This window comes from Cyanistes caeruleus, chromosome 5 (genome assembly GCF_971803275.1).
Source record: "Cyanistes caeruleus chromosome 5, bCyaCae1.hap1.1, whole genome shotgun sequence".
Lineage (NCBI taxonomy): Eukaryota > Metazoa > Chordata > Aves > Passeriformes > Paridae > Cyanistes > Cyanistes caeruleus.
In genome coordinates, this window is record NC_141705.1 from 77,765,322 (window position 1) to 77,786,024 (window position 20,703).

The window sequence follows — 20,703 nt, forward strand, 5'->3', positions numbered from 1 at the left end:
CTTCTGCTGTCGGGGGAGAACTGGCAAAAGCTCACGTTTCTCATTTGGAGAGATTAGTTCATTCTGCCACACACAGGGCTCCTGAGGACTTCAGCTGCAGCTACCTGCACATAAAAGAGAGTGACTAATGTGGAGAAGGATTTAAATATCTAAGTCTCTTTAACATAATCTCCATTAATTTTTATGGATTAAGGAATTCTCTGTGTTAAAGCAGTCACGGAGGCTTTTGAACTCCCGCTCTGCTAATTGGTGGAGAGAAAATAATTCCTTTGTATGTCCAGATAACTGTGGACTGCTAGAAAATTAAGAAATTACAGTAAAACCTCTGCCTGAGGTATTATTTACTGGCCTCTTTTGACAGATGTGTACTAAGCACTGAAGAATAAAGGGGGAAAATTACCTGGGAATTGTTGACAGGCATTTAACGTACAAATTATTTGATCGTGCCAGTGTGCCTGTTTGACGTGCTCAAAGGGAAATGAAACGCTGCTCAGTAACATCTCGGGGTACTGCAGGGGCTGGAAGTGTCCACAGACCCCTCTCCCTCTTCCCTAATTCCATTAAGTTCTTAAATGGTGAATTGGGAGATGTTATCTGAGTTTGCTTTGCCTTATCATGGCTGTGCTGCCGCTGCTGCCAACAGCGGCATGAAACAAATGCCGAGCCAGCAGCTGGCAGTCTCTCAGATCCATATGTTTTTATCTGTTTAAAAATAGCCACTCAGAATTCATGCTTTTCAGGAGCAGGAAGGTCCTCTTTCTGGGATTTGTTTAAGATACAGTGTATTTTTGTGGTAACCACACATTCTTTGTGCTGCTCTGCCTCTCCACTTGGAGCCTTCTGGCCCCTGTCTCTTGTCTACTGATGCGAATTTCACAGACATCTTATGGAGACACATCCTGCTTTTTTCTTAATGCTTTCACTTGGGATGAAATCCATTCCCACACAGAAGCTCTGCTGTCTAATTGATGCTTAAAGATCCCCTTAACAGGGGGAGTCCAACCATGCCTTGGCATGGAATAAATCCTCTGTCTCCACGGTTTTGCAGTGGACCTGGCAGTTCTGGGTTAATGATTGGGCTCAGGCTTAGAGGCCTTTTCCAACCTTAATTACTGATTCTGTGAATAGCACTGATCCTACTGCTCAGCCTTGGGAGATGCCACATGGACTCTGCAGCCCCTTCCTTCTAAACAGGACATTTTAAATTGATATTTTTGCACAGTGAAAGCTGTGCTTTCCCTGGAGGTCAAAAGTCAGAGTTGTTCCCATGAGTTGGTGCAGTGGTAGCAGAAAAGCATAGGAAAAATCCTTAATGCTTCTCCTCTAGTGCCTAGGGAACTTCAGGGGACAGGGGGTAGTCAGGTTCAGCACAACAAATCAGAATAAATTGTTGCTGTCTGAAACTACTGATGGCAAGCTGGACCCAGAAACTGGATATTTATCTCACAGTCACGTATGGATTATTAACACCATGTTTGAGTTTAATTAGTGGCTTTTTCTGTCAACTCTCTAATGAAGAACCATGATTTCTGCTTCCAGTTTTCTGGCACAGGCTGCTGCAGGGAAATAAGCAAAATAACAATGTGCTGTGACTCAACCTAGCAAGAAATGGCACAACTGACTACCACAAACATCTGTACCAAGGCTGTTACCTCTGTCTACTCTCAGCAACTACACTAATACCAGCATCATTTCCCATTTTCTGTGATTAAGTTTTCAAGACTTAAGCAAAATAAAGAAAACATAATTATTTATAAGAGCAGAAAATACCTTAAAAAAAAAAGAAACAACAAACCATGTTGTTCATGTTGACTAAATTACAGTCATCAGTTAAGCAGAATATTTTAACTATGTTAAATTATCTGTTGATTTTGGTTGCAGATGATGTAGTTGCAGGCATTTCTGAATTTCCTGGGGTGAGAAAAGTTCAAATTAAGGGTCCCATAATGCCTCCCCTTTGCCATGCTTTGACTTTTTTCTCCCTGGCTTTTTGGGAAATGGTTTTTCTCCATTCATCCTTAGAACCCTTTTCAGAAATTCCCTTGTGGTCAAGTCAATACTTAAACTCTAAACAACACAATAGCCAGGCATGCATCTGCTTTATTAAATTAAAGCAGCTTTAATTTTGTCATAACATTTTTTCAAATGCAACTGTAGCCTCAAGCTCCACTCAATGAAGTCAGCCAAAATATTTTAATAGGGTTAGCAGCTTTGCTTCCATTGTCTTTAGCTGGCTTTGCACGAGCCTTGGGGTGGACAAGAGGTTAATAATGCATCAGCAGGGAGCTGGTACAACCTCCTAATGCAGTGCTCTTCTCCTGTATCTCACCCATGTTCAGTCTAAAACATTTTGAGGTTGATATTTCTGATGGACTCTTTCCCCAAAGCACAGAATGTGAAAAGCTGTTAATGTTCATCCAAGGAACAATCGAGAGCTTTCCCCTGAACTGCTGTAATGGCACCTCCAGGAGAACAAATTTTTGCACAGATAAACCAGACAACCTGAATGGAATTTGGAAAAAAAAGCCATAGGGAACATCAGGGAAGCTGGAAAGACTTACCAAGGCAGATTGTGATGGTTCAGAGGAGCAATAACTAAGGGAGGACACAATTACTCCATGAAGTGTAGAAGGAGATAAAGGCTGAGGAGGTAGAGCTTGTTGTAGGGGAACCAAGTCAAGGAAACAACACCCACCCTTGGGTTGTACCAGGGGTCACTTTTTTGGCACGAAGACTGAAAGGTGAGGTGAAAATATTTATGTGGAATTTGAACAGTTTACTGTGATCCAGAGGTTTAGGAGTTCACACAGAGAGTGTAAAGTTACATCAGAGCTATGCAAGGCACCGTAGCATTTGTCATCCTCTGTGACAAAGACTTTATGGGGGAAAATTTTATTCAAAACATGATGGCTTAGTCTGTGGGAAACATTATCTCTTATCTGTGAATTCACTGTTTCCTTCAGATGTTCTCTGGACTCTGCCATTTCATGGGGAAAAACCTCATTTCTGGTCACAAGAGAAGGTCTGGAGTTGGGGCCATGGGTCTGTTATGAAACAGCAGCCAGGTTCCTCTGATTTTCTTTTTTCCCCTGAAACTTTAGGCTTAGGATAAGAAATCAGTTTTTGATTTATGTGTTTATACCAAGCCTACACTTGCTGCTCAGTGGTGTTGAACTGCTGCGAGATGCAAAAATCTTTCAGTAATTTTAAGAAAATGCTGCAAGCCTGTGCTTTCTTTAAAAGCTATTTTTCTTCAGATTATAATTTTCTGCTTGACTTACTGAGAATCTGTAGTGAACAAGCTTTTTTTTCCCCTTCTAACTTCCTTAAAGGCTTAACTTTGAAAAATGCACGAAACTAGCTAGTGCCCCAGCTTCAATTTCCCTGGTTTACCTCAAAAATTACTGTAAATCTCTTCTAGTATTGTTCTGCATAAAAGATAAGTGCACATTAATAATGCAAGCTTAGAAACTTCCTGGATGTTGTAAAGAATAAGAACCTATTAAGGAAACAATGGCATTGTTTTCCTTTCATATTTCTTCCCCTTTCAATATCAACTATCATAAGCCGTAAGAGACTCAAATAACAATTTTCACTCTCAATATACCTAGAGCAGCCGTGTTGAAGACCAAAAAACATAACATTAACATCATTTTTTAACAGAAACAAGCCAGCTTGCAAACTGTGGTTGAAAATGCAAGTAGGAGCCCGCACCTGATGCTTAACCAGGTAGGTTTATACACAGAATTCCTGCTTTTCAGGTACAATTTCAGTGAACTGTGAACCACTGGCAATATGTTGGGTAGTTATATCAGTTTGGTTACTTTCTCATAACTGTTGAATTCATTTAAAATGAGAATTCCTGACCCAGCTTCCCCCACTGCTGGGGGAAGCTTATCTCCCCCCAAGTAAGTTGATAAAAACAGCAGGCTACTGAAAGGAAACTCTTTTCCTCATGGTTCAACCCTGCAGTTGAGGGGGGGAATTCTTGGTTTATGGCAAATTTGGGAAATAAAATCAATCAATAATTAAAAATCCACCATCTAAATGCACACAGGAAGCTTGAAATGCTCTTGTTTCCCTTGGTGGAACTCTCTCTGTACCTCTAGGACAATTTTGCACAGTTTGTGTGTGTATCAAAGCTAATTTCAAATTAAAAAGCCCAAGTGGACAGTCTTAAAATTAATGTCATTTTGTATTTGGCTTCAAGTACTAGAGAAGAGTGGGTGCTTAGGAAAAGAAAAATCAGCACAATAATAATTGGGAAGGGAAAAACACTTGGGAAGGGATGTGTTAATCATGAATTTTTTTCCTATCTAGAGTTAAGATGCACTTTTGTCCCTGAGGATTAAAATAAAAGTGTTTAAGAAGGGAAGCAAAAATGAATACAAAATGCAAGTAGAGGGAAGCCTGCCCATGGGAATGGATTCTGCAGGAAGAAATGCAGGGAGCCTGGTGGTGGGATGGAGCCATGCACAGGCAAAGCTCAGAGCAAACATCCAGGAGCTGAAGCTCTCTGAGGTTTTTGAACAGCTCCCAAAAGGAAGGAAAATGCTTGAGCCACTGAACTGGGAGGGCTGGGGTAAGGAAGGGCTGGGAAGCAGTGACTGGGGTTGTAAATGAGCAGTTTTCAATAAAAAGGTGTGCCTATGGGATAGAAACAATCTGCTTAATCCAGGCCTTAAAAATTCCACTTATGGGTGGCTCTAAGAAGGTGACACCTGAGGTACCACTAGGGCAGGCAGTACCTGAGTATATTGTTACTGCTGTAGGAAGATAATTCACGTGTGCTGCAGCAACCATTTTTCTTTTAAACACAACACCTGGGTTCTCCCTGTGGAATTGCCATTATTTAGGTGCCAGGTGCTTATCTGTGGTCTGCCCACAGATGCACACAGACATGTAAGGAGTTATGCAAACACAGCTAATCAATTTACATTAAACAGCTGATCAATTTACATTAAACAGCTGATCAATTTACATTAAACAGTTGATCAATTTATATTAAACAGTTTTTCTTTTTATCTCCACAGCAAATAACTTAGGCATGTTTTTCACACATCAGATCTACTCTCATCTGTGGTTTTTCCCAATACTGACCTATTTCCCCCCCCCCAAAGAATAAGATCCAGTGGTCATTACCACTTTAAGCTTCTATTTCAAAACTATTTCTCTTCCCAGCATATGGGAAGCAGAGCATCCAAATGTTTGTTACACTGGAAGGCAAAACCCCACAGTTAGCACTCGTGGACTTGGAGTATTTCCATGAATCCTGCCTTCTGTGTTGCTCAAATACAGGTTTGGAAGCCCATCCTTTTAGAGATTAATAGTTTCAAGGATCTGACCAAGCAAACTGATTTTTGGCAGCGACACTGATAGGAGTTGTCCCTATAAATACTCAGGTTTAAAAGTGAGTGAAATTAGTCACCAAAGAGAAAAGCCCTGTTGAGGTGACATCCACGTCTTCCTCCAAATGTGACTCTGGGACCAGCAGTGGCTCAAGCTGTTCGCCAGCTCTCACTCAGTACAGCCCCTGCAGGGTTCAATGTTACAGCTTCACCCAGTGCAGTGACACTCAGGGATGAAGACAGATTAGGGATGCGTGTCTGGCCTTTCCATTTATTGGCTGTTCCTTCCAGGAGCCACAGCTCAAACACAAAACCTCTGCTTGTATCTGAAACCCGGCAAATGAATCCCGAATCCCAGGGAAATTAGTTAATGTAAACTACTAAGAGCAGAATTATTTGGCAGTTTCTAACCCTCTGGCCATCTATTAAATATGCATAAACAAAAGCTAAAGCACAGCAGTTCCAGATGTTTGTTTGTACTCAGCTGGGGGGAGAAGGATTTTCTGTTTGAAAAGAAATTAGAGGAAATTTTTGCTTTTGGAAGTCAGAAGCGAGTTTACTGTAACTATTCATTTTCATTCAAACGGAACTTACTTGTGTTTGAACATTTGTTTCAGCAGGATGGAGCTGCAGCAACGCTGGTTTAAATGCAGTTTCGCTTGTGCTGGATTCAGGATAGGACTGGAGCAGAGCTGAATTTGCTTGGCTCTGAGTGCCACAGAATCACAGAACAGTTTGGGAGGGAAGGGACCTTAAAGCTCACCCGGTTCCAACCCCCCTGCCCTGGGCAGGAACATCTTCCACTATCCCAGTCTGCTCAGAACCCCATCCAACCTGGCCTTGAGCACTTCCAGGGATGGGGAATCCACGGCTTCTCTGGAGAACCTGTGCCAGTGCTGGGGAGAAGGTGCTGGAGAGCACCAGCAAAGCTGGAGGGGAACTTGTGAGGGATTAAAATACTGGAGTGTGCATTGGAATGTATTTCTATCCAGGGAGCTGGTGAATATGAGGTTTTATATAAACTAAATTTATATAAACTCCACCTGCAGTTTAAATCTTTATATGACCTTTGACTATCACAAACACCCCAGTCTCTCTTTCTGCCTCTATAAATCCCGTGATGCAGTGCAGCTGTTTCATTCTGCTTTCCATGAACAGATAATTTCTGTGGATGGCCCTCATTAATTTGCAGAACCCCTGTTTAATTTGCAGAACCCCTGTTTAATGATGTCTGCACAGAAGTCAAAGCCTTTACATTCAGTAGAAACAGTGCTTTACAATCAAATCTTTGCAAAGCAAATAACAATAAAGCAATTTTTCAGCTATAAACTGAGAAGCAGAGGATGGACTAAAAACAATTCCTCTATAGCTTTAATGCAGAAGAATTTAATTATTATATGAAGTTTTGTAAATAGATATAGATATATAGATATAGATATAGATATAGATATAGATATAGATAGATATAGATATAGATATAGATATATACAGATGATATAGATGATATAGATGATATAGAAGATATAGATGATATAGATATAGATATAGATATAGATAGATATAGATATAGATATAGATATAGATATAGATATAGATATAGATAGATAGATATGACTTCTGTTGCTGAAAACTGAAAGTTTAGGACTTTTTCAGAGGAAAAAATATCCTTTTGGCTTAAGTGTTTGCTTAACATCACATGAAATGTCTTTTTGGAATTAGGGCAGAGGTGGATAGGATAAAGGTTTTTCTTAGCAGTGAGAAACCAGGGGTTTGACTAGTGTTGAAACAGTCAAAGTTACTTTCTGTGATGTATCTATTGATGTTTGACTAATTCCCTCTTCTGTAGGCCTGAAGCCAACTTATTACAGGCCATAAATTACAAAATGTTTGCATTACCAATGCTGCCTGGATTCAAAATACCCAGGGGTTTTATTTATTCTGTAAAGCAGTGTATTATACCAGAAAATTTTAAGCCCTACTTAAGCATTACACTACAAAAAGAGCAGCTGATTTAAAAAAAGAAAATCAATTACTACATATTTAAAAAGGCAAACTATTAGGGAGGAGAGAAAAAGGAAATTAAAAAAAAAGAAAGATACTTGTATGAAGAACCTGGGCCTCTTAATTTTTAAGCCAGGCAAGGAATACCACTTCCAGAGCAGCAGAGGAGCTGCAGGGACAGAGCCAAGGCTTGGATTGCCATCTAGTGGGGTCTGGTCACTGGGGACAGGCACAGGAGTTTCACATTTCAGGGGGATGCTGAAACGATCCTTTATACTTTGCACAGTCCCAAATTAGCTTCTTTTCAGCTCTCCTTTAAGCTGCCATCTGGCTTAAAGGCTGTGGTTTTCCTTGTGCAGGAGTAAAACTACATCACATTTTGGCTGGGTGTTGTAAGGCTGCTGTAGCACTGGAGGAGGAAACCTCGAGTCATTGCAAAGTCTGGCTGGCAGGGCTTCCACAGCAATCACCAAACCCTGCCATGTAAGGGAGAGTTCACTGCTCTGGTTACAAGCAAGTGAATGCAGGTTTCGAGTGGAATACAGCATTTATTCATTTGGAGTCGTTTTCCACGGCAGACCTTTAAAAAGACCCAGCAGTGCATGCTTGAGAGGGCTCCTGCTAGAATGTGAGTAGTATTTGGACTGGTTTATTTACCCTTCCCTTGGGCAGGCTCTCCAAAGACCAGGACGGCATCTTCTGGTTGCAGAGTATTCCAGAACACTCGATAAAAGCTTTTTATCACCTGGCTGATATTCCTGTCCTGGGCACTAAACACAAATGTGTGATAAGAAAACACCTTGGACAGCATTTGAACTTGGTGGTTTGGTAATGCAATGGTAATTATGTCACTAACTGTGACTCCACTAGGTGGCACAGAAGTACTTTTTTAAAGTATTTTTAAAGTTTTAAAGGATAAATTTAAGCATTGCCAGTGCAAGAAAATTTCCTTGAGGAAATCCAGCACGAGCTGCCTTTTCCATTCCTTTGGAGTCTTCTCAGAGCATGAATATTGGGGGACTTTTGTATTGGGTATTAATAAAAACTCAATCACTGGATTTGGGATTTTTATACCAGAGGGATCTTAAAAATACTGTGATGGCCTTGCCCAAAGGGCAAAAAGCAGAAAATAAGCTTACAGGATGAAATATTGGACAAAAATGAGGGAGCAAATTGTGGAGCCCTCTACCTTGATAGGGCAGGATAATGTGAAATTTCCTAGATGAGCTCCATCAATGCCTCATCCCAGCAGTGTGAACCTGCCCTCAGCTCATTGCAGGTTAGCCTTGGCACATCCCCAGGGCTTTTACTCCACTCCTGATGCTGCAATGAAATGCGCCAGTGGTGGCTGAGCCAAAGAACAGGAATGCTTTTATGGAGCTGTATGGGCACTCTGCTAAGATTGCTCTTTTTTCCCATGCAGCTGCACAACAAAAATGTCCATCAAGTCCCTCTGCACTGGAACAAAGTTTTTTCACACTTTTTGAAAGTCTGGGGGGTTTTTTATTTCAATTTTTTTTCACTGAAAATCACTAACCTCAGAAACCAGATTTGTGGGGATGTTTGGTTTAAAATGGAAAAGCCTTCAAATTCTGTGCTCTGAGCAGAACAGGAATTTTGAGTTGGATGACAACAAACCTCAGCCAGCTCTGTGCAGCCCCCTAAGCTCTTTAATCAAGTGACAGGCCATCCCGGACTTTGGGGTAGAGTTTCCTATGGCAGACTAAGCACTCAATTAATTTTGTCATTTCCCTCTTCTCTTGAATTTCCCTTCTTCATACCCAAATTTTCATGGTCTCTGCATCCCTCTCACTTCCCTGTGGCTCCAGCTTTTGCTTAGTAGGGGTCATGGGCTCCAGCTGCCAAATGCCACACGAGGTTGCTAACTAGTAATTATTTGTGTTGGTTCTCATACTTTGGCAAAGCTACTTGGCAGGTCCCAGTAACCCAATCCTCCCCTTGGTTTATGGCTGGGAGAGAGTGGAAGCTGCCCACAGCTACATTTGCCATAAATACAACATCTATTAAGTCCTACTGAAGGACTTGGGCTGAAACCAGTGACTTTTTCTTCAATTACACTCTTCTGGTCAAGAGGTGTAAAGGGGTGGAAGTTATAAACTTAGAAAGGGATGTCTGTCAGTCCCAGTGGTTGCCCGTGGTCATCTTCAAATAATGTTACTATTTTAATTCCTGTCTTGATGTATTGGATATTGAGTGATCCAAAGACTTGAATGTGGCCAGCTTTTCTCCAAAGAGTTAGGGTTACTTAACAAAGAGTTAGCTTGTTACTCAAAATGCTGCCTCTACCTATTAAAAAAAGAAAAAAATAATTTAAAAAAAAATAAAAATAAAAATAAAAATAAAAATAAAAATAAAAATAAAAATAAAAATAAAAATAAAAATAAAAATAAAAATAAAAATAAAAATAAAAATAAAAATAAAAATAAAAATAAAAATAAAAATGTAGAGGTATATATTTCAGTAAAACTTTTATGTTCAGCCTGCATCTCCAAGGACTTTACTGCTCTGTAAAGCAGACTCTGTGATGTTGCAGAGTAATATTGCATGAGTTATCACAGTTAAAGGAGCTGAGCTGTGGGGTCTGAAGAGATGAACACCATAAAGTGAAGCACAGCTAGATGCTCAGACCCAAACTGTGGCTGCAACATGGTTGGTATCTGCTGTGAATAAGATGCTTCTTACAGTTATGAAAGAAATGATTCCTGTGAAGTACCTCTGAAGATGCAGAGAGATGCTTAATTTCCTGAGTCTGGGGTTTAGGTGCTCCTTTTCCCTTGCCCCAGGAATTTGGGACAGTTCTGGTGCCCCACTTTAACTGGGATCTGCAGCTGCAGCCCCTTCCTGCCTGTCTGGAAGTGTCCTCCCCTCAGTGCTGTATCCATCAGTCACATGCACATGATGCCCATGGAGCAGGCTTGTCTTCTCCTTTTTTATGTTGTTATCTGAGAGATAAGCAGCTATGAATATCTGAGCACACTAAAACCAGTTCCAAGAAACACATGATTAATAACATTGGTGTTTTAATTAAGCAGCCACCTTAAGTTTTACGGCACCCGTGTGTCCTTGTGCGCGTTTGGGTATTTAGCAACACCTCTCTGTTATGTAATGCATCTTCTTTTGAAGGTGACATTTAAGAAATAACAAAATCATAAATATTAGAGTGACTTCAGATGGAAAAAATGTTCACCTCATTCCTTTGGCACAGTTTGTCCTCTCTCATGCTCCTCAAGCTTTATTGTATTTTATTGTTATGCCTGCCTTTTGCATCATATAGCTTCAGCTGTTTCAGAGGCTGCTTTTTCCCCAGATAAAAAGCAGCAGCTGTCTGATGGCAAGCACAGTGGTGGTACACACAAACCAAGAACATTTTATTCAGATAATAACACATTTTTTGGTTAAACTCTTTTTGAAACCCTTGAAAACATCCTGTTACATGTTGGGATAAAAGGCATAGCTGTGCCCTGGTGCAGAGCAGGAGGGGTCCTGCTGGTGGCTTGGGAGGTGGTGGATCTGGGTCAGATTCTCCTCTTTGTGTTTTGCTGCTGGGGAAAAAGCTTTTCCCAAGTTCAGTGCGGCAGCAGTGCAACAGGACAAACCCCTGACCCCATCCCATGAATTTGGGGGTGTTCAGGTACATCCCACAGGTGACAGGTGAGTGGCTTTTGCCTCCCTGAGGGTGTTTCTTGGTGGCAGATTTAAGGCAGACTGGTTGCCAGTGGGAGGTAGTTGATGGCAGGGCATCTAATTACAGGCTTTCCACTTTCCAGGGTAACCTGGAGTCACTCATAAACCTGTCAAAATTCCTCATGGACAGAAAACATGATGGAAAGCCAAGCTGACCCCTGTTTAGGGTTTGCAGGTAAATTTCTACCTGCCTTTCTCTGCTTTTGCTTGGCTTTAACCACCTTGAAATATATGTTTGGCAGAAAATTGTGCACTGCTGTAAGTACCAACAGGGAAAAGGGCATGTCAAGCAGGCTTCCAGCATAAGGGAAATATTTCATGCTGTTCTGGTGGTGCCAATAACTCCCCATATACAACAAGGCTAGAAAGCAGTTTTCAGCTCATGCCATGCCCTGATTCAAAACTGAGCATCTCAACTCCAAAACACTGAAGGCTTCCTAGATTTCACTCCTTTGGAACACTTTCATTTCTCCCTGGAGTCAGATTGAGAGGCTAATGTAATCAGGAGTTATTTAAGGAGGCAGGAGCAGGTAAGATCCCCCAGGTTTTTGAGACCTGCAGTGCAGGGTTGAGCCAGTGAGATGCCTTAGCAAGCACAGGAAACCATAAATAGGCTCCTGTGGGGAAAGAGCATTAGAAATTAGGTTAAAGCAGCAACAATTAGAGATGGAAACCTGAGGAAACACTGCAGCACCACAGTCCTAGACAGGGAGGGTGGATTTTTTTCCCCATATCTCCATAAAGGACAACCCAAATGGGCAGCTACCCCAAGATGATGCTAAATACCAATCTCCCTGCCCAATGGCCATGAATACATCCTCAAAAGACAACAAGTGCTCCTCAAATCCAGCTACCACACATCCAGACCAGGGCTGCAAAACTGTGAAAGCAGAGGGGGATGATAATTTTCACAGAAATCTCTCACAGGTGTATCTCAGTACTGATACTGGGATTTTTCTGATGGTGTCACAAGAGCAGCATAGAACTGACTGATGTGTTTTCTCCCAGAAGAGCACAGCTTTAAGTGCAAACTAGGAATTCCTCATTCATTACAAAACTTGCTCCAGGACATGGGATACCATCTCCTCTGCGTAGGTGTGAGAATAGAAAGGGATCAGGAAGGAACTAATGAAATGCAGGGGCTAAAAATAACCATATGGCTTTTCTCACACCAGACTTTAAAGCTTTCATCTCTTTTTGCCTTTGTTTCAGCAGAAGGGAGATCTCCAGCACAGCTCTTGATAGTTAGCTATAGGCCTGACATGAATGAGGCTTTCTAAGTTTGTGTGTGTTAGCAATAAATAAAAAAGGATACAAATTTTAGCATCCTATAGCTCATGTGCCTTCTTGTGGTTTTCAACAGAGCAAAATATTCCTCCCTTTGGGAAATCTAACAAGAGATTTTAAACACTTCCTTGCATTAGTTACTCTGATACAACAGCTTCTCACTCAGTATTGTGCGATTGCGACACCTGATCCTGACCTAAAGCAGAAATAGGAATAATGAAAAAGAAAATATTCACTTGGCCACAGCATTAGAATCAAAATCAACCTCTTTGTGGGTCAATTCTTCATTTTGAGGGGGAGCTGTGCTTGAACCCTCACCTCGACAATGAAGGGTGAAGTCATCCTGATACTGTCAAAAGGAAAATAACCTTTATCCAATGTCTCTGTGATTTGTTTTAGTCCCCAGGAAGTTGTTTAAACTATTTCCTCCCAGCTTCATTAATTAATCATGTAGAGAACTTTTGAAGGATATGTAAATGTGCTAAGTTCATGAATGACTTGAATTTATGGTGTAGGATTTGGGAAATTATCTTCAGTTGAAATAACATTGCACGGTCCCATATCAAGCAAATTAATATATTGTGTTTGCAAAACAAAATTTGTAAAAACTTGCTGTTTTCATCATGTTATGCATCTCACATTCTGAGCAGAAGCTATCATTTATTAAACCTACCTAGGCAGGTACCCAGAGTGGAGAAAGTAATTACTCACAAAATAATTGGTCAGTCGAGTTTCTACACATTACAAATGGCTAGAATTTGGTTAATGGCAGCGTGGTGGCAACCACTTCATTTCTTTTGATGCCATTCTGCAGGTGCTGAGGGTTCTTTTCTGGCAAAATGAAAACCCTTTGATGTTAAAAATGGTGTTAAGACATTCACCTTTTACCCCCACCCCATTTTTGGTAATTTAATCATCCACTGAAGCAGATCATTTCACTGAGGGGCTCCAGCCTGCTCACAGCACTTTGGAGATTTTTCTTACTTAACACTTTGTTCTGATTTATTGGTTCAGCACTGTTTTTCATGTCCCTGTCGGTTTATAATCATAGTTCCCATTAACTTCAGCATGGCAGGTAGTAGTGAAACTACCTGTGTGCTGTGTTTTAGCCATTGTGTAAGAAAGCTGCCAGGGTAATGCAGAATGGTGCAGTTCCCTCCCTCACTTGGAGTCACAAACCAACACAAGCAGCGTCAAAATCTGCTCTGAGGCACACAAATCAGTGGCCTTGTTTTGAGAGGGTGAGCACTGGAGGAGTTAGTCAAGATTTAATTCTTAAAGGTGCCAAAATCTGCTCCGAAGCACAGTAGTAAGCGGCCTGCTTTTGAGAGGATCAAGTCAAGATTTAATTCTTAAAAGCAGCTCTGTGAGGCCCCATGATTTGGACCTTTCAGGCATAAATCTGAAATCACAGTCTGACCTGGTGGCTGGGGTGGGTTCTCTCTTAGATGTGGTCCCAAGCATGAGGGAGGGCCGGGGCCTGCAGGTGGGTGCCGAGGAGCATGGTGGTGACCTCTGGTTCACACGGCGGCGGCGCGGCCTCGCCTTCCCCGCACGTCCCGAGTGATTTATGGGATCTGATTTGCTGCTGTCACTTACCTCTGATTTGTGTACAAGCTGGAATGAGCCTCGGGGAGAGGGCGGGAAGAGGACAGGGGGACGCTTGGAAGGAAGGTTTCATGCCTCCCCCTGCTCTGAGGGGCTGAACGCGCAATCTGCCGGCGCAGTTCTGTAACTCCTGCCTTACCCGGTCATCTGGGAGGAAGAAAAACTGCAAACTGATGGCAGCCTTGGAACAAGCACTTGAGGAGTTTTAGGGTTGTTGAGGTTTTTTTAACTATCTGCAGGTAAAAATCCTAGGGGTGGGGAGGGTGTGAGGAAGGAGCAGTTTGTGTCTCTGGCAGAGCGGGGTTTGAAACATTACGAGAAGGGAGCTCTTCGTGATAGAAACAATACAGGAGCTTTTCTTTTTAGATAAATTCGAAAATAAGCTTGAAAATAATTGATTTTCTTCTTCCTGGTAACTTATTTGAAGTTTTCAGGCTCTGCATTTGGATGGGCCATTGCTCTATCAAATTTCTGAGGTGGGGCCCTGCTTTCTTCTCCATGGAAAACCCTTGGGATGCCCCAAGGATTCCCAGGCGCTTCTCCACATCTTTGTTCCTCTAAGAGCGAGCCTTGCCACCATCCCTTGGAGCACCCAAAAACCCTTCAGGTGTCTGTGCCACCTCCCCTGGAAGCTGTGGAGAATTCAGCTGCTCCTCCTGTGCCTGTGGATCAAAATGTGGGTATCTCCACTCGAGGGAACCCTGGGCAGATTGAGTCAGTGCTTGCAGCAGGATACGAGGTTCTGGCATTTATTGGAGCCGGATACGCGGCTGTGCTTCATTAGTGAGGAGCCAAAGGGATGTGCTGAGTGATGTGCTATCTTTCCAATCATGTTAGTCCACATGAGACCTGCATAGAGCTGTTTATTCCCCATCCTGTTTTCATAACTGAGGTCCCCAGCTCAAGCTGAGGGACAGGAGATGCCAAGCTCCTCTCTTGGTTTCTCCATTTCCTTCCAACTTTGGCTTGAAGAAGCTGCTAATAAGACTCAAAAAATCAGTATTACTCCTCAAAAATTTACACCATGCTGGCAGTTTCTGTAAAACATACAAAATTATTCATTTTTCCTGGGATCAGGACTGGGAGGCTGGGAGCATGTTGAAATGGAGATCTCTGCTGTCTATCTTGCAGCTACCAACATTGCCAACACACAATTTATTTTCTAATACTTCCTTGCAACTTGAAAATAAGATTGTTTACAAAAAATTTGTAGAGATCTTTTTCATACTCACCTCACAGTATGATTTCTGAGCTGAAACTCTGAGGAATCTCATCACAAACTTTTGGGGAAATTTGGAAAGAAAATTATGAAGGAAAATGTCAGCGCTAGTGCTGCTCCCACAAGCTTCATCACACGTGCGGCCAAATAATGCAAATAATAAAATACACTTTAATTTATCTACAGTTATTTGTGACTCAGGAAAGCTCTGGCAATTCCATGTGTGCAGGATTTGATGGAAAATCTGGCACAACTGTGGCGGCAGCAAACATCTCACTGTGCTTAGGTGAACAAAACCCCACCTTAGCGTGGCATTATCAGAGGTAGGGTGTGTAAACAAGGGATCAAAGTCCAGCCAGCATTCCCAGCCTGTGGAATAGGAAATGCCTGCTCTCTTCCATTTCAAATGAACTCCTCTAGACTAAAAAGTTGCAATTATCCAGGCAGCTCTGAGGGGATGAGTGAGCAGCTACTTTAGAAACAGTGCGGGTGTTAAGCATACACAGTTCAGGTGTTGCCTGCTGGCAGTTTTTGCGTGTTCTTTAATATTAATCTTTGTAATTTAATAGGCATAAATAGAGATCATAATTACCTTAAACAAAAATGCTTTTAAAGTTTTGTCTGGCACATTATTTTGGACTGTTTTTTTCCCCCTCTTCAGACTGCAAGCCATCCAGGCAGGATGGGAAATACAATACTTGGTGTCTTATATTGGGCAGCAGTAAGTTTCCCTGCTGAGGCGATGTCCAAAACTTGGAGAACTTCCACAAAACTCGGTTATTTTGGTTATTTTAGGGATAGCCAGAGTTCAGACTGTTTGGAAACCATTTCTGACAGTCAGTGGCATCTGCAAGTGTTTTATGGAGCGGTCCACTGGGATCTGGGGGGAACTTAGGAGGTGCTGTGTGCCTTAAAGCCAGCTTGCTAATTCATAAATAACCACCTGAGCAAATGGGAATGAGGGGAAACTTTTGCCCAATGCTGGAAGCAAAACACCTCTACTCCACCTGATGCTAACATGCCCAGGCTGCCCTTGGACAGACCAGCCCGTCTTGAGAATACTTTCCAAGACAATTTAAGACCCAGCCTCTCTCTGGAGGGAGTTAGAGTTTTCATGTGCTCCTGGAATCCTCTATTTTTTCCCTCTGCTGCTGCTGTTTCTAAGAGCTGAGGACTGGGGGGTGTGGAGGAAGCTCCAGGAGGCATCATAAACAGAACAAAGCACCCAAAATGGGGCCAAGTCCCTTTCTCCTTTCCTTTTCTTTTCCATCCTGACAGTGATGGCAACACTTCAGAAGGAAAAAACCTGCATCCAAATTGTCCCTTCCCACTTTTGGGATTTCCTTTTCGCAGCCAGCCAAGGCCTGGGGTTTATTTTTCCTCTGTTGCACCCCATTTGTGAGGAGGAAAATGCATCGCAAAGCTTGAGAGCCCAGGGCAGGGTTGGTACTTCCCCCTCTCACCTTCCTGCATCTCTGAACCTTCCCTCTTCCTTAGATGTTTGGGGAGCAGCTCAGGCCAAAAGGAAGAAAGGAGAAGCGTGGGTTTAATTTGGCTTATTGTTTATGGTAGATTGCCTAATTTTAGGTGAATGGCCATTTGTTATATTACCTGATGTGTATTTTGATACTGTAATTTGAATTAGGGGAGTCCTCCAGCGCCAAGATTAGCATCATAAAACGAAATAAAATAAATAAAAAAGGGTTAAAAAAACAATCAGCCAGTCCAATTAAAATTGTGGCTGTCTGGAGCCATGGAAAAAATGTAGCATAAACAGAGCTGCAAGATTTGCAGGGTGGAGCTGGCATCGGCAGCAAAGAGTGCAGGTATATACCTGTCTGCCTGATTTGGCCCAAACAACTGCCAGCGTGCTCTTTTTGGGGATCAGAGAACAAAAGTGAGGCAAACACCTCCGAGCTGCGGGAGAAGCCAATTCCAAGAGGAAAAGTACCTGTTCAAACACCCCCCCCCCTTTCCTGGAACATCTCTCATCTGAAGGACTCTCAGCTCCCGTGCTTATCGGTTTATTGTCCTGCTCTCTGGCAATTAGTGATCCACTTCACCCCTCGAAAGCTCACATCACTGCTGAGCCAAACTGACAAGATAAACTCGGTGCTTAAAATTCCATTTCCAGTAATAGAAATGTACCCCATCCTGTCATTTTTTTTTTTAACTTTTTTTTTTTTTCTTGAAGTTATACAAAACACCACCATATTAGATTAAGCCTGGAAGGCACAAATTTAAAGGGTGAAACCTGTGTATCTAAAGAGAATGACAGCCTCTAGTTTTCACACTGTAGAATTTTCTTTTGACTTTGGCTCTCAGATTTCTTCTTTCTTTACAAGTTTTCCTTTTTTTTTTCCTTTGTCTGCTATTTTGTGTAATCAAGCCTTGAATTAGTAAATCACTTAAACATGTATTGTGCTGTAAGCTTATACTGGGGTTCTTTTGAAATCAGTGGGTATTAGGGTTTTCTCCAGGCGCTTCATTAAATCAAAATCTTTGTCCTTCTGTCTTATTTTGGTGGGGTTTTGCACCTAGCTCAGTTCCTAGATTTCGTGTCAGCATGGTGATGCCAAGTTTGCTCACTGGCAGTGATTTCTCCTGGGATACTTTCAGAAAACAAAAGTAAAAAGGACATGATCCTCGGACAAGGAGGAATTCCATCAGCATTCGGATTCCCAGATGGCCACATTGGCTCAGCTGGACACGAAGCTGATTTATAAATTGGTGGAGCACCCCAGGCTCTGCACTGTGTGAGGAGCAGCTGCTGTGAGATGTCCCTCCTGTCCAGGTGGGATGGCAGCAAGACAACTCTTTGCACAAAATTTGTTGTGTGCTGTTCCTTATCAGCTTGCAGAGCTCAGTGGTGTGTTTTGGGCCAAACATGCCAAAATTAGCAAAGATCTGGAGATCCCCCGTGTCTGGAGCAGTGTTGGAGGCTTGTGGAGAGCGCAAACTGGGGCTCGACTGCATGATCCAGCAAAATTTTGGATCTAATTGAGTGACAGAGCATCATCAAAGCTCAGCATTTTTCACTCCCTTTCCAAAATGCCTTCCTCATGCTCCCCTTTATCACTCTTCTCTGCATTGCCCTGAAAAAAAATGAGTGCTTATAAAAGAAAGACATAATCCTCTTTCTTCTCATTTGAATTCTTTGTATGAACCAAGTCAGCAAACACACAAACCCTCCTAGAAAAAGTCTTTCATGTAGGTAACAGTGGACTATTTTTTTATTTTATTTTTTTTTTAAGAGGGCAGTCTGCCAGAGGGTGTCCAATATAAGCTTTTGTAGACAGCAGTTTTTCTACACAGAGCTGAGTTGACAGCTTTCCTCCTGGGATAATCACAATCTTCATTCTTCTGGGACAAAATTGCTTCTGACAGTATAAAACCCAGGACATCTTTGATGTAAAATCTGACTCGAACACATGAATGGCGAGACTACAGAGCCATCCCATTCAAGAGAAAATGTTAGTAGTGGAGGCAAGATCAGAGGTGCCAGCCGAATTAATCAAACTAGTAAAACGTGAGGAAGTATCAGTCCATAAAGCTGCCTAATAAATCCGAGTGCACGGCGCTGGAAGGGAAGTGCCTTTGGACACTAAGCTGGGTGTCAGGCTGGGGCTGGGCACCCTCTGTGTGTGTGTAGCCCTGCCCTGCTGTGCTACATTAAACATTCTGAACGTGCGTTTTTAACAAAAGTCTGCATCTCCAGCGTTTGTTGGCGCGGCGCAATGGGCAGTGCTGCGGCGTTCTCCCTCCCTCTTCCTTCTTTCTCCTCCTTTGGGATGGGGAGCTGCTGTCTCAAGGTGTGGGGCTGAACCTGGCAGGGTTGGCTCTGTTCCCTTGGCCTGACCTGGGGATGACAAAGAGGTTGTTGGGCACCACCACGTGCCCCTAAAAATCATCCAGTTTAAGTTTGTAAAGGTAATTAGGGTAATTTTTTTTTTCCAGGAGAAGACAGAGCACCAAGATGAGCAGCCAGTTTTCTGCAGAGGTAAAAATTAACCAACATTGCCATGTTCTTTCCTTAGATTTTAAAAACCAGGAGGGGGTTGTTTTCTCAAAGCTCAGGATGTTTTGGGATAAACAAAGGTGCAGTTAAAAAAAATACTAATTGTGGCATGTAGCCCAGGAGTATCAATACACCAAGCCTGGCTTCCAGCATCGTTTCCTTGCAAAGATGTGGAGATCGAGTACTGGAAACCAGAAAAGGCAAAAGGAGATGTTTCTGCTCCTGGAGACTTTAGGCAAGCAGAAGGAGGGAGGTGATGAGAGGGCAGGGAATGCTGCGATTGAGGGACCCATGTGTCCAAGAGGGAAGAGCTGGGTCAGCAGGTGGCACCAGCGCCCCATCCATTCATCCACCCATCCATCCATGCATCTATCTCCCGGCAGCAGCGCTCCACAGCCCGCCGCGTTTGGAAAATACCCTGTTTGCTTTCCTTTTTAGCTCGTGTGCAGTGTCACACGAATGCCAGACACTTTATCCGAGAGCTAAACTCAAGCAACTGCTTCCAGTTTGGGCTGTGTCCGTACACCTGAAGCGAGGAACAGTAAGGTCTCTCCTTTCTGCACCCCTTAAAGCAATAATGCGACATCTAACAGCCTTCAGCCTCCTAAAAAAAATAAAAAATAAAGTTTTAGATTATTTTTCATCTTGTTTTTTTGTCACATTCGCTTTTCCTGAGCACTCCTGCAAGAGTCCTCTAGAGAGGAAATAGAATTTAGCCTGGGGAAGACTGGAGAGGACCTCACCAGTGTATCCAAGAATCTGAAGGGAAGGTGCCAGGAGGATGGACCAGGCTCTGCTCGGTGGTGCAGGGCAGTAGGACAAGGGGAAGAAACCGATGCAGAGGAAGTTCCACATGAACATGAAGAAGAGCTTTACTGAGCAGTGACTGAGTGCTGGAACAGATTGCCCAGAGAGGGTGTGGAATCTCCTTCCCCAAAGATATCCAAAAGCCACCTGGACACAATCCTAAGTGGCACGCTCCAGGGGCTCTGCTTGGGCAGCGATTTGGACTAGATGACCTCCTAACCAGACCAACCTGTGAGATGGAGGAAGAGCCAGATAGGGAAAAAGCCTGCAGAATTAGCACAGACTGAGCAGGCACACACAAATTTCCCTACTCCTGCCAAAATTCCTGTAGCAGGTCTCAAAGTCCTGCTGATTTCCCTGTGAATCATCCGCTCCTCAAGCTCATCCAGTGCCTTGCTGACTTCTTCGCCCTTGGGTCTTCTGCAGAGGCTCCCTGCTCTCTCCACTCAGCCAGTACAAAGCAGGCCCTGTCTCTGTGGCTCAGCCCAGAGCAATTCCATCCCCATTCGGCAGAACACTTAGCCACATGCTTACCTTTAATTATGTACTTAAACCAGAGACGTGTGAACTTGTGCTCTGGTCTCACGCTGGACAGCACAGAACTTAATGAGATGCTTAAAGTTAAATAAGTCCTCGGTGATTTCCTGGATCAGGACCTACCTAAATAGAAGATTACCCCACCTGATATTTAAAATTAGATTATGTTTAAT

General features: G+C 42.7%; 2 long non-coding RNA genes across 2 annotated transcripts; one reads left to right on the top strand and one right to left on the bottom strand.

The window, feature by feature from the left end:
• Nucleotides 1–7,234: 7,234 nt before the first annotated feature.
• LOC111929060 (uncharacterized) lies at nt 7,235–14,053 on the bottom strand. The gene is made up of 3 exons (XR_015287307.1): nt 13,762–14,053; nt 10,084–10,312; nt 7,235–9,656 (listed from the first exon to the last, which is right to left on the bottom strand). It is a non-coding gene; the product is annotated as an uncharacterized LOC111929060 (long non-coding RNA).
• A 45-nt stretch (nt 14,054–14,098) lies between these two features.
• LOC111929059 (uncharacterized) lies at nt 14,099–19,710 on the top strand. Its single transcript, XR_002864493.2, has 3 exons — nt 14,099–14,188; nt 19,126–19,168; nt 19,625–19,710. It is a non-coding gene; the product is annotated as an uncharacterized LOC111929059 (long non-coding RNA).
• The last annotated feature ends 993 nt before the right edge of the window (nt 19,711–20,703 follow it).